The 12,099-nt window shown below is 44.3% G+C and overlaps 1 protein-coding gene across 1 annotated transcript in view; it reads left to right on the forward strand.

Moving 5' to 3' along the window:
• The window catches only part of LOC126484449 (uncharacterized), a 397,416-nt gene that overhangs the window by 329,878 nt on the left and 55,439 nt on the right, over positions 1–12,099 (forward strand). The window lies entirely within an intron of this gene.

Here is a 12,099-nt window from a genome sequence, read left to right on the forward strand (position 1 = left end):
TGTAGTACTCTACATTTTACTGTGCCCCAGTGAGATCAGTATTACGATGTCATGCACACAAGTAGAGTCTCCTCACAAAATAAGACCATATGACACTCCCATTTGGTAAAATGAAAAATATGATGTTCTAACATATATTTCAACTGCACACAATCCATAAGTCATTTTAACAAATAAATTACTCGAGACAACTTACCAGGATAATTTATCATCTGAGTACACCCCTGAAAACTTAACATAATTTGGATCATCTGAGGGAACTTGTCTTTTAAGTGTATAAACCATCTGATGACTTCCGTTTTCATCTAGCAAGAACCCATTTGCTCTAAATCAATAGCATGCTTGAGCAATTGCCTTATCAACACATGCTATAAGGCTGCTGATATCATCATTGCTGTGAAAAAAGATGTGTTATCTGGATCTACAGTAGTACTTTACTGGATCTGATAAGTAATGGCAGGCCATAAGTCATTATTAAGGAAAGGAAAGGGTTCAGTACAGATCCATATTGAATACCTACCTTAACTTGTTCTATACTAGACATTTCTTTACCAACACAGACAACATGCTTATGGGTTCTATAGATAGGATCTCTAATCCCTGATTGCCCAGATGTCAATTTTTTTCTGGAAGTGATGTATGCCCAACACAGTCAAGGGTCTTGTTTATATCACAAAAGGTGACTTGAGCACATTTTTGGTCCTCAAACACTTGAAGGAGGTGTTTCACTACAGAGTCTATAGCATCAATAATTTTAATAATGCGCAAAAAGTGATGAAAATTGAATGGCTTATTTACAACTTTCAACAGGCATGCTCTCATTACATCTCCTAACAGTTACCAAATCGTCCAGAATTGCTATAGATCTGGTGTTCATAGATACAGGGAAATATTTATAAAAAAGTAAAAATTAAGATGAGGTGACTTACCGAACTTACCGAACCCACGTGGAATGTTTCCTTCCATTACATAAAAAAGTAAAAATATGGATAAAGTTTTCAGTGGTGCAGTTTAAAGAGTTTGCAATACAGGCCACTGCCTTTCTTGCTGAATCATAAATAACAAGAAAAGGAGGACATTTGAGTCATCATAACTCAGAAGACTTCAGGCACTCATAAAAAAGAAACATGGAATGATGTGTGAAACTGAGGGTACAGTGAAAAATTTGACATGTTCATGGAAACATACTCTCATTATTTCAATGTTTCATTTCTAATTAAACATCAGAAACTAAAACCTAATAGAAAAAAATGTACTTTGGTTGACATCAGCTATTAAAATGCAAGGGGCATCAAATATAAATGGGATTTTTGGTCCTCCATTGCGCAATGCGTAATTATCAAATTTCTTGCACTGCCCAGTTCGGTGATGAAACATTATCAAAGATGAGTGTGTTTGCCTGGCATAAAAAGTTCAAGGAAGAACAAGAACATTGGAAAATCAGCAACATAATTGCTGTCCTCGGACCAGCTAAGCAGACAAAAACATTCATGTGGTTAAAGACATTATTGACGACAATCTATGGGTGAGAGTATCAGAAATTGCAAAAAAATGTCGGAATCAGTTATGGGAGCTGCCAAGCAATCATCACAAATTACCTACAGTTCCATAAACTGTGTTCCATATGGGTCCCTAGACTTTTGACCGAAAATCTGAAGTTGAGATGTTTAGAGGTCTGACAGAGGCTTACAGCAAGGTTTATGGAAGAAGATGATGGATTTTTGAGTCGGATCGTCACCTGTGATGAAACATGGGTTCACCACTACACTCCAGAATCCAAACAAGCCAGTAAGGAGTGGCAGAGGAAAGGGGAAGTAGCACCAGTGAAAGCCAAGACTCGACTGTCAGTGGGCAAGGTTCTTTCTACCGTTTTCTTTTATTTTTATTTTCTCGATCAGTGAGGCATTTTGCTGATTAATTTTTTGCATGAATGACACACACTCAAGGCTGCTTAGCTTACTACTGTGAACTGTTGAACAAGGCAAGAGTTATATCGCCGCAAAAGACGAGACCAATCGATTCGACATAGGTCATCCTCCTCCACGACAATGTGCAACCCCATACTGCAGCTCTAACTGTCTCCAAGCCACAGGAAATCCACTGGACTACACTTGATCATCCTCCTTACAGCCTGGACTTATGTCCCTGTGATTTACATTTATTCAGACTCCTTAAAGAAGCTCTAGGAGGGGTGATAATTTGAAGATGACAAGAATGTGGAAGACTTCGTGCACAACTGGCTGGTGACATGACCCAGTTCTTTCTATGATGAGGGCATCAAAAAGCTGCCCATACATTGGGACAAATGCTTTTCCAAGGCAGGAGACTATGTGGAAAAATAAATTATAATTGCCTTGAGTTTTTCAGTAAATGAATTTAAATAAAAAATAAAATCCCTTTTATATTTGATATGCCCCCGTATCTTGTGCTGAAAAGAGGAGACTTTATGGAATTTCAGAGACACAAAATGTGTCTGAAGTATTGTTTGTTTACTTTAATCAAATGAAATGAAATGTCGTGTGGCCAGGGCCTCCCAATGGGTAGACCTTTCGCCTGGTGCAAGTCTCTTTGGTTGATGCTTTTGTGGCGGCGTTCGTAGCGACAAACAGTTCGCTGTAGAAACAGCTTACGAAGTCACCGCCATACTTTTAATAGCGGGCCGACCGGTCCGTTGGAACAGTGAACAGAAAGATGAAAACCCAACACTCTGATTAAATAAAGTCGGTACTTATCTTTATTAACGAAGATACAGAAACACAGTAGTGAACTCCATGTCTACAGAAATCTGTCTAGTTCGAGTCGGAGCGGCTAGTTCAGCGTCGGCTGACGACAAACAACAACTCTGCTGCGATGAACACACAACTGACTAGCAAGTACACAATTCGGTGGCGAGTATACAACTGAGCGGCGAATACAGAACTGTCCTAGCGCTCGCGACTCCAGCGCTTAAGAACCCAGAAGCCAGCGGTGGCGCGCGCAGACTTGCGGCGATTTCCTGTCTCGCTGGCACTGCTTATGCGGACGGCGTCCGGACTTTGATGCTGCCAACCTTTTGGCAGCGGGCTCGGGTGGCATTACTGGCTAGGATATAACACTCCTCCCCCCAAAATCGCCGCGCCGTCGTTGAATAATGACGTGGCGAGCGTCGACGGCGGGGGAGGGGTCTGGCCGCAGGCGGAGCAGAAGAGACCGGGGCGGAGACTGTTGTCGGTGGCAGTCCCCGGTCCGCACCCCAGCATTGGCTGCGCGGGGCCTCGGGAAACACCGACTGAAAACCGAGGTCAGGGTGCACGCCTGTGACCACGGGCGCAGCTTCTGGTACTGGACGCGACGGGGCGTCGGGACCCACGAAGAGAGGCAGCGTCTCCTGACGCTGCGTCGACGGCTGCTGAGTGGGCGCCGGACAAGGCGCTGCGGTGTCAGACTCCTTGGGGGTGCCCAAGGAAAGCGGCTGCAGGACAGGCTGCACAGCCGCCGCTTGGGAAGGCGGCCCGGCTGAGGGGTCGACGTCCATCAGCTCCGAAGGCGGTGGCGACTGAAGAGGGACCGCAGGCGCCGGAGCGACCACCTGGGGCGCTCCCGGATGAAGCTGCGCGGGAGGCATCAACGGGACGGGCTGTCGGTGTGGTAGCGGCGACGGCTGCTGCTGCTGCCCTGGGGGCGGCAGCGAAGTCGGAAGGCGTGGCTGGAACCCGCCGCGGACCAAATCTGTGGACAAAGAACGAGCGGCAGAATCCGGGTGGCCAGCGCGGCGCAACTGGTTCTGATGCCTCCTGTGCACCCCAGTAGCACTTTGAACAGTATAAAAACCGCGACCATGGACACTTATCACGGTACCACGTTCCCAACGACGGCGACCGTGATAAACTCTGAAAAAAAACGGCGTCGTTGCGCTGAAAACGCGTGCGATGCTCAGAAGCGGCGGGTCGATCCGGGGGGTGCAACAACCGTAGTAGGGTGCGATGACGACGGCCGTGGAGAAGCTCCGCAGGCGAAGGGCCGTCGCGTGGCGTGGTCCGGTACGACGACAGGAACGTGATGAGGGCCTGCTGACGAGAGTGCGTAGCACGAAGGCGGTCCATATGATCCTTGAATGTGCGTACAAAACGTTCCGCTGCACCATTCGATTGAGGGTGGAACGGCAGAGTAAGAACATGGCGAATGCCATTGGCAGAACAAAAACTTTCAAATTCAGCAGAGGTAAATTGTGGACCATTGTCAGACACCAAAACTTCTGGAAGACCCTCAATACAAAAAATTGAAGTCAACACCTGTATAGTTTGTGCAGACGTTGTAGACTGCATGGGCACAACAAACGGAAAATTACTAAATGCATCTATCACGATGAGCCAACGAGAATTCCAATATGGACCAGCGAAATCAATATGTACTCACTGCCAGGGACCGGCAGGGCGTGCCCACTCAAAATAGCGTTGAGGCGGAGCAGCTTGGTGTTCGGCACACGTCGAACAATCTGTAGACATCTGCGTAATCTGCTTATCAATGCCGATCCATGTACAATGACGGCGGGCAAGCTGCTTGGTGCGGACCACTCCCCAATGACCTTGATGCAACAAGTCGAGGACCTTGGATTGGAGCACTTGGGGAACCAGTACACGAAGCTGGTCATTCTCGGTGCGTAACAGCAAAACTCCGTGCAAAACAGACAACAGATGACGTTGCGGATAATAGCGACGAACCACAGGATCCGATATGTCCTTTGCCTTGGACGGCCAATCACGTTGAACAAAACGTAATAGTAAACTCGGATGAGGATCCGTAGCTGTCTCACGTGCCACCTGACGATAATCAATCGGAAAATCCCGGAGGGATTGATGCTCATCGGCGTCAATCTGATGGCAAGAGTCGTCAGAGGAATCGAAGACATCATCCGCAGCAATCGGCAATCTAGAAAGCGCGTCAGCGTTTGCATGCTGAGCTGTAGGGCGATACAGTATCTCATACTGGTATTGTGATAACAAAAGAGCCCAACGTTGTAGTCTCTGAGCTGTCCGCTGAGGAACTGGTTTAGACGGATGAAACAGTGACGTCAGGGGCTTGTGATCTGTTACTAAATAGAATGGTCTACCATAGAGGTAGTGATGGAATTTTGTGACACCGAACTCAATAGCCAACGCTTCCTTGTCCAATTGGCTATAATTACACTGAGCTTTGTTTAGCAATTTAGATGCGAACGCAATAGGACGTTCGGTGTTACCGACTTGGTGAGACAACACAGCACCGAGGCCGAAAGAAGAGGCATCACAAGCTAACACCAGAGGCTTGTTAGGGTCGTAATGGACCAGACAACGATCATTCAATAAAGCCTCTTTAAGCTGCTGAAAGGCTGATTGGCAATCAGCTGACCACACAAATGGAACATTCTTACGGCGGAGACGATGCAACGGTGCAGCAATCTGTGATGCATTAGGTGTAAACCTAATATAATATGTCAATTTGCCAAGAACTGCTTGCAATTCATGCAGATTGCGAGGGGCGGGCAAATCATGAATAGCTGCTAAATGTGACTGGGAGGGATGAATGCCTTGAGCATTAATAACATGTCCCAGATACTCCATCTCCGTAAGGAAAAATGAACATTTATCGATGTTGCAACGTAGGCCTGCCTGAGACAACACTGTAAACAAACACTCCAAATTACGGAAATGTTCAGCAGGCGTCCGACCGGACACAACAATATCGTCTAAATAGTTGCAACACGATGGCACATTAGCCAGAAGTTGTGACAAAAAACGCTGAAAAACAGCTGGAGCTGACGCACAACCAAAAGGCAAACGCAGAAAACGGAACAACCCCAACGACGTGTTTATGACAAAATACTGTTGTGATTGTTCGTCGAGGGGCAATTGCAAATATGCTTCACGGAGATCAATTTTGGAAAAGAAACGAGCTTCCCCTAACTTATCCATCAGCTCGTCCGGTCTAGGCAAAGGAAATGAATCAATGACAGTCTGAGGATTAACTGTCGACTTAAAATCAGCACACAAACGTAACTTGCCAGACGGTTTCTTTATAATAACTAAGGGAGAAGCCCACTGGCTCGCTGAAACGGGTTGAATAACACCGTTGTTTTGCCAACGACGAAGTTCATCTGCTACAGGTGCCCGGAGGGCGTGAGGCACTGGACGAGCACGAAAAAATCGAGGCTGAGCATTATCTTTTAACGTAATATGAGCGGCAAAGTTTGCAGCACAACCTAGTTCATCTTTAAATATGTCACTGTATTGTTTACACAAATCGGTTATGCTGTCTTGAGGAACAACAACAGAATTAATTTGCAACACATTGTCTTGGATAGACAGGCCAAACAAGTCAAAACAGTCTAATACGAAAATGTTTACACTGTCTGTAGCGTGGAGCACTGTGAATGAAACTGTTTTTGTATTGCCACGGAATGTGGCTGGCACGCTACATACACCTAACACAGGAATTTGTTCTCCACTATAAGTAGCCAAAGAATATTTTGCCGCTGAAAGTTTAGGGCGGCCGATAGCCGCATACGTAGCACTATTTATGAGAGTCACAGACGCACCAGTGTCTAATTGAAAATTGAAGGTCTTATCCTGGATGCGTAGCTTCACAAATAGTTTATTACACTGTCTCTGGATCAGTGCAGTGGAGGCGGAAGACACAAAATCAGCGCGTTTAGCGCGTGTTCGCTGCTTACGACAACTCGTGGGTTGGGCGGGTGGAACAACAACTCCCGCTTCACTTGCAGTCTGTACATTACTTTTTACAGCGTTTGAATTACGCTTGGGTCGCATAGCAGAGGGTTGGGTGGGTGGCTTATTGCGAACAAGTTTATTACCCACACGAACCGTGGAAGAGTCTTTAAACGCGACCTTCTGGGCGGGCTAGCTTTGAAGAACATGAATATCCATGGGCTGGGCAGCACTAGAATTGTTCTTGCGTTTACGCAAACAAACAGTCTGGATGTGTCCTTTCCTTTGACAAAAGTGACAAACCGCGTTTCTCAACGGGCAACGTTCACGAGGATGAGCAAGAACACACTTAGGGCAAGACTTAACTCTATCATTTTGCACACGCGGCTGACGAATGTGTTTAACATGACGCGGCCGGCTAGTGTTTACAGTCTGACTCTGCCGGTGGGGCCGCGGGCGTGACATAACTTGCTGAGCACAGGCAATTTGAGAAATACATGGCTGATCTAACTCACACTCAGCATAGTCAAAAGTATCTTGGGCTTCAATGATGTTCATCACTGTCTCTAATGACGGGTGAGGCAACTTTAAGATAGCAGCACGAATACGAGAATCTGCAATGTTTTGAGTAATAGTGTCTCGTAACATGACATCACTGTAGGAAGCTCCACACACACAATTAAATCGGCACTGACGGGTGAGGCCCCGTAAATCTGTTAACCACTGTTTATTAGATTGATGTGGCAGTTTCTTTAATCTGAAGAACTTGAATCTGGCTGCTGCCACATGAACTCGCGACTTGAAATACTCAGCAAGCTTGTTAACAACAACGTCATAGTCTAAAGCTTCTGGCTGGGATTCCGGGAACAACTTACAAAGTAGTCGATAGACTTCCATGCCTGCAGTGGAAATTAAATAAAGCTGCCGCTCAGTACCTGTGATTTTGTAGACTGTCATGTGCGCCTGCAACTGCGCGAAATATTCTCGCCATTCTTCTCTTGATGCATCAAAAGCACGGAAAGGTGGTGCTGCCTGTGCTTGTTCCTTTTGTGTTGGAGGATTAGCCACTTGTTTGGCGATTGCTTCCACCAGACTTTGTATTTGCTGACTCTGTAACAAGATCAACTGTTGTAAGTCGGCAGACATAGTGAACACAAATTAAACCAGCCCCCAAAATTTTATCGCTATAATTAGTATAACCAGAAAGAAGTTGAACCAGCCCTGCACACGAGTTCGGAAGCCCTCGTCGCCAGTTTTGTGGCGGCGTTCGTAGCGACAAACAATTCGCTGTAGAAACGGCTTACGTAGTCACCGCCACACTTTTAATAGCGGGCCGACCGGTCCGCTGGAACAGTGAACAGAAAGATGAAAACCCAAACACTCTGATTAAATAAAGTCGGTACTTATCTTTATTAACGAAGATACAGAAACACAGTAGTGAACTCCGTGTCTACAGAAATCTGTCTAGTTCGAGTCGGAGCGGCTAGGTCAGCGTCGGCTGACGACAAACAACAACTCCGCTGCGATGAACACACAACTGACTAGCAAGTACACAATTCGGTGGCGAGTATACAACTGAGCGGCGGATACAGAACTGTCCTAGCGCTCGCGACTCCAGCGCTTAAGAAACCAGAAGCCAGCGGTGGCGCGCGCAGACTTGCGGCGATTTCCTGTCTCGCTGGCGCTGCTTATGCGGACGGCGTCTGGACTTTGATGCTGCCAACCTTTTGGCAGCGGGCTCGGGTGGCATTACTGGCTAGGATATAACAGATGCCACTTAGGCAACTTGCGTGTCAATGGGAATGATATGATGATGAAGAGAACACACACCCTGAGTGGAGATAATCTCCAACCCAGCCGGGAATCAAACTCGGGCCCATTTGCATGGCATTCCACCACACTGGCCACACAGCTATTGAGACGGACTGCTTTAATGATTATAAGAGAGGACTTCAAAAGTCATAAGAAAAGGTAAAAAACTGGCAAATGACCACCATATAAAATGGATAGGTATAAAATGAAAATGAGGGGAAATAGTCAAACAGGAAATGGCCTTCCTCAAAATGTAAACCTGCTGCTAGATCAAAATGGCAAACAAATTATCAACCTAGCAAAGATAGCCAACATCTTTAATAGATAATTTTCTAATATTAGTGAATAGTTATTAAATCATACAATATAACCTGTAAACCTGAATAGAAACTCTGACTCACTCTTCTTATCTCCAACCAAATCCAAAGAAATGTCAGTAATTGTGAAATATTCAACTGGGATGGATGAAATTCCAGACTAAATCCTTTAAACACCTCTTATAAAACTATAGTTGTATGACTTGGTTGGCTGGGAGACCCTGAGTGGCAAGTTCAGCTGCCTAACTGGAAAGGCTTTTCCTATTCTTCATGCACACTGGCATCTCTCCTTGGTGAAGTGTGAGAGTCATGTGTTAAGTGTACCTGGTACGATGACTGCAGAGAGAGAGAGAGAGAGAGAGAGAGAGAGAGAGAGAGAGAGTGCTGTCATGTTTCATATTGTGCATTGAAACACTGTGAAGAGGTTTGTAATTTAGTTCAGGACATCAGGACATTGGTATCAAGCCTGGCGATCAGGAACTTGATGCTCCCAGCTGCCAACAGTGTGTGGCATACCTGGGCAGTTACCCATCCAAGTATTCACCATGCCTGACATTGCTTAACTTTGGTAACCTGAAAGGAACTGGTGTTTTCAAGGCTGTTGGCAAAAAAACTCTGGTGACCTTATTGCAATATTATTAGCCCACCATTCAACATTGCATTTACAATAGGAATCTCTCCTTCCTGTTTAAAAGACGGCGAAGCTCAAATCACTTTTCAAAAAGAGGAAAAAAGAAATAGTAGTAGTAGCAGCCAATTATAGAACCATTGTTCTATTATCTGTGTTTTGGAAATATCTAGAAAAATATTTCAAGAAAAGAAAGTATTGTTTTAACATTTTTTTCAGAATGGCACATCAACAGAAACTGCAGTACTTTCATTTCTTAACACAATGCTCCAAAAGCTTGGTAGTCATGAAAACTCACAAGTATGTGCCTTGACTGGTCCAAGGCATTTGACATTAAAAACCGTAATCAATTGCTGTAGAAACTAAGTTGGCATCAGAGGGGCACCTAAGGGTTGGCTAAGATCATGGCCTACTGGCCGCAAGCAAGTAGTAGAAATACTATTTCACAAAAGCAACAAATTAATCAGTCACTATGCCGAGTGCAAAGAAGTACAGGGTGTCCCAAAAAGAATGACCCAATTTTAAACAGAATTATTTATTAGGAAGAAGGGCTTAACACCAACAAATCGCATACTAAATGAATCAGAAAAGACAGAAGTTAATAAAAATCCATCATAAATGTTCACTCTGTCCTCCATTGGCTGCACGGACGAATCTAGCTGATAGCCGAATTCACCCCAAACTGAGCGTAAGGTGTCTTCTGTCACTGAAGCTACAGCAGCTGATATTCTGGTTTTTAGTTCATTAATGTCACTAGGTAAGGGAGGAACATAAACACATTGTTTAACATATCCCCACAGGAAGAAATCACATGGTGTTAAGTCAGAGGACCTAGGAGACCGAGAGTGTAAAGCCTGCTCTTGTGGTGCTGTACGCCCTGTCCAACGTTGGGGCATATTGGCATTGAGGAAACTGCGCACATTGTTGTGCCAGTGTGGTGGTGCTCCATCTTGCTGATAGATGAAATTGTCAGAGTCAAGTTGTGGGAATAACTAGTTCCGTAGCATTGCAAGATATGATTGTCCTGTTACGGTTTCTTCCTCAAAAAAATAGACTCCATAAACCTTGCTTTGGGAAAGAGCAAAAAAATATTTACTTTTGGTGATTCTCATTCGTATTCAATTGTTTCTTGAGGATTTTTGAGCCTCCATATACACACATTATGACAGTGAACCTTACCGCTAATATGGAAAGTTGCCTCATCGCTAAATATCAACCATGACAAAAAGTGTCATCTTCCATGTCCTCTAGAATAGCATTGCTAAAGTCCACTCACTTCACTTTGTCAGTATCTCGAAGAGCTTGTACCAGTTGTAATCGGTATGGTTTGAGGGCTAAACGGTGCTCTAACACATACCACACTGTCATGCGTGGTAATGCAAGTTCTCGGCTAGCACGATGCGTATATTTGTGGGGGCTCCGCTCAAATGCTCGTCGGATTTGTTCCACTGTTTGTTCAGGAACGTGTGGCTGGCCAAGACTTTTGACTTTACAGAAGCATCCTGTTTCTTCAAACTGTTTATACCATCATCAAATGTTCTTTGGTGATGGTGGTTTAGCACAAAATCGAATAAGAAATGCCCAATGAACTGCAATCACTGATTGAGTACAACTAAATTCAATAACACAATACGCCTTCTGTTGCGTGGACACCATATTGCGTGAGACTGGCTGCATGCCCCAGGTCAGCGCTCGTAGCAATATCTAGTGGATTTTTCCTGAAACTCTAGACCATGCTGATTACATCTAGCGCTGTTTCAGTTACTTAGTGACATTTGTCTCAATATTATTACAAGTCAAAAAAAGGGTCATTCTTCTTGGGACAAACTGTATGTTGTGCTACAAGGGTCAATATTGGGGCTCATTCTGTTTTTGATCCAAGTAAATGATCCAACATTAAATGTACACTGCTGCAACACTATTCAATTTACAGATGACACAAGCATCTTAACCAGTGATAAGACGGAAGATATTCTTCAGCAAACACTGTTATTTTGAACTGGTTCAGCCATAGTAAACTGATAATAAATAAAAATAAAACAGTAGCACTAAATTTCCATAACATAAAGAGAAATAGTGAGTAGGACATAAAAATTCAGATGTCAGACATAGATATTGTAAGTATGGCCAGTACAAAACTTATGGGGGTCTGGCTCCAAGGCAACCTTAGATGGGATAGACACACTGATAGAATATTTAAAAGATTAAGTACCATGTGGTATTTAAAGAGAGTGCTTGAATATTGTTGCCATAAGGATTGTCTGATGACTAATGCTAATGTATATTGTACCCTAATATATGAGATCAGTGTGGGACAACTCATATCCAGCCCAAAACTCTTTAGGATGCAATAATGAATGGTGAGAATACTGGCAGGAAAGAAGAGCAAACCCTGCATATGTTCCTTTAAAAAGATGGGAATTCTTCCTCTTCCTACAATAAGATTACAAAAGAAATTAGCATAATAATTGACATAAAATTTAAAGCAGCATTGAGGGGATATTTACTTATGCACTGCTTCTGCAGTCGAGATGAGTTCTATAGAAAACTTCTACCAGTATTAAGATAATCAATATTAAAGTTTATGAATCAGTGATTCAGTTGTGATTTCTGCTTAAAGTTGCTACATTTATAAACTACCCCCCTCGAGACTGTTAGG

This window comes from Schistocerca serialis, chromosome 6 (genome assembly GCF_023864345.2).
Source record: "Schistocerca serialis cubense isolate TAMUIC-IGC-003099 chromosome 6, iqSchSeri2.2, whole genome shotgun sequence".
In the NCBI taxonomy this organism is placed as follows: Eukaryota; Metazoa; Arthropoda; class Insecta; order Orthoptera; family Acrididae; genus Schistocerca; species Schistocerca serialis.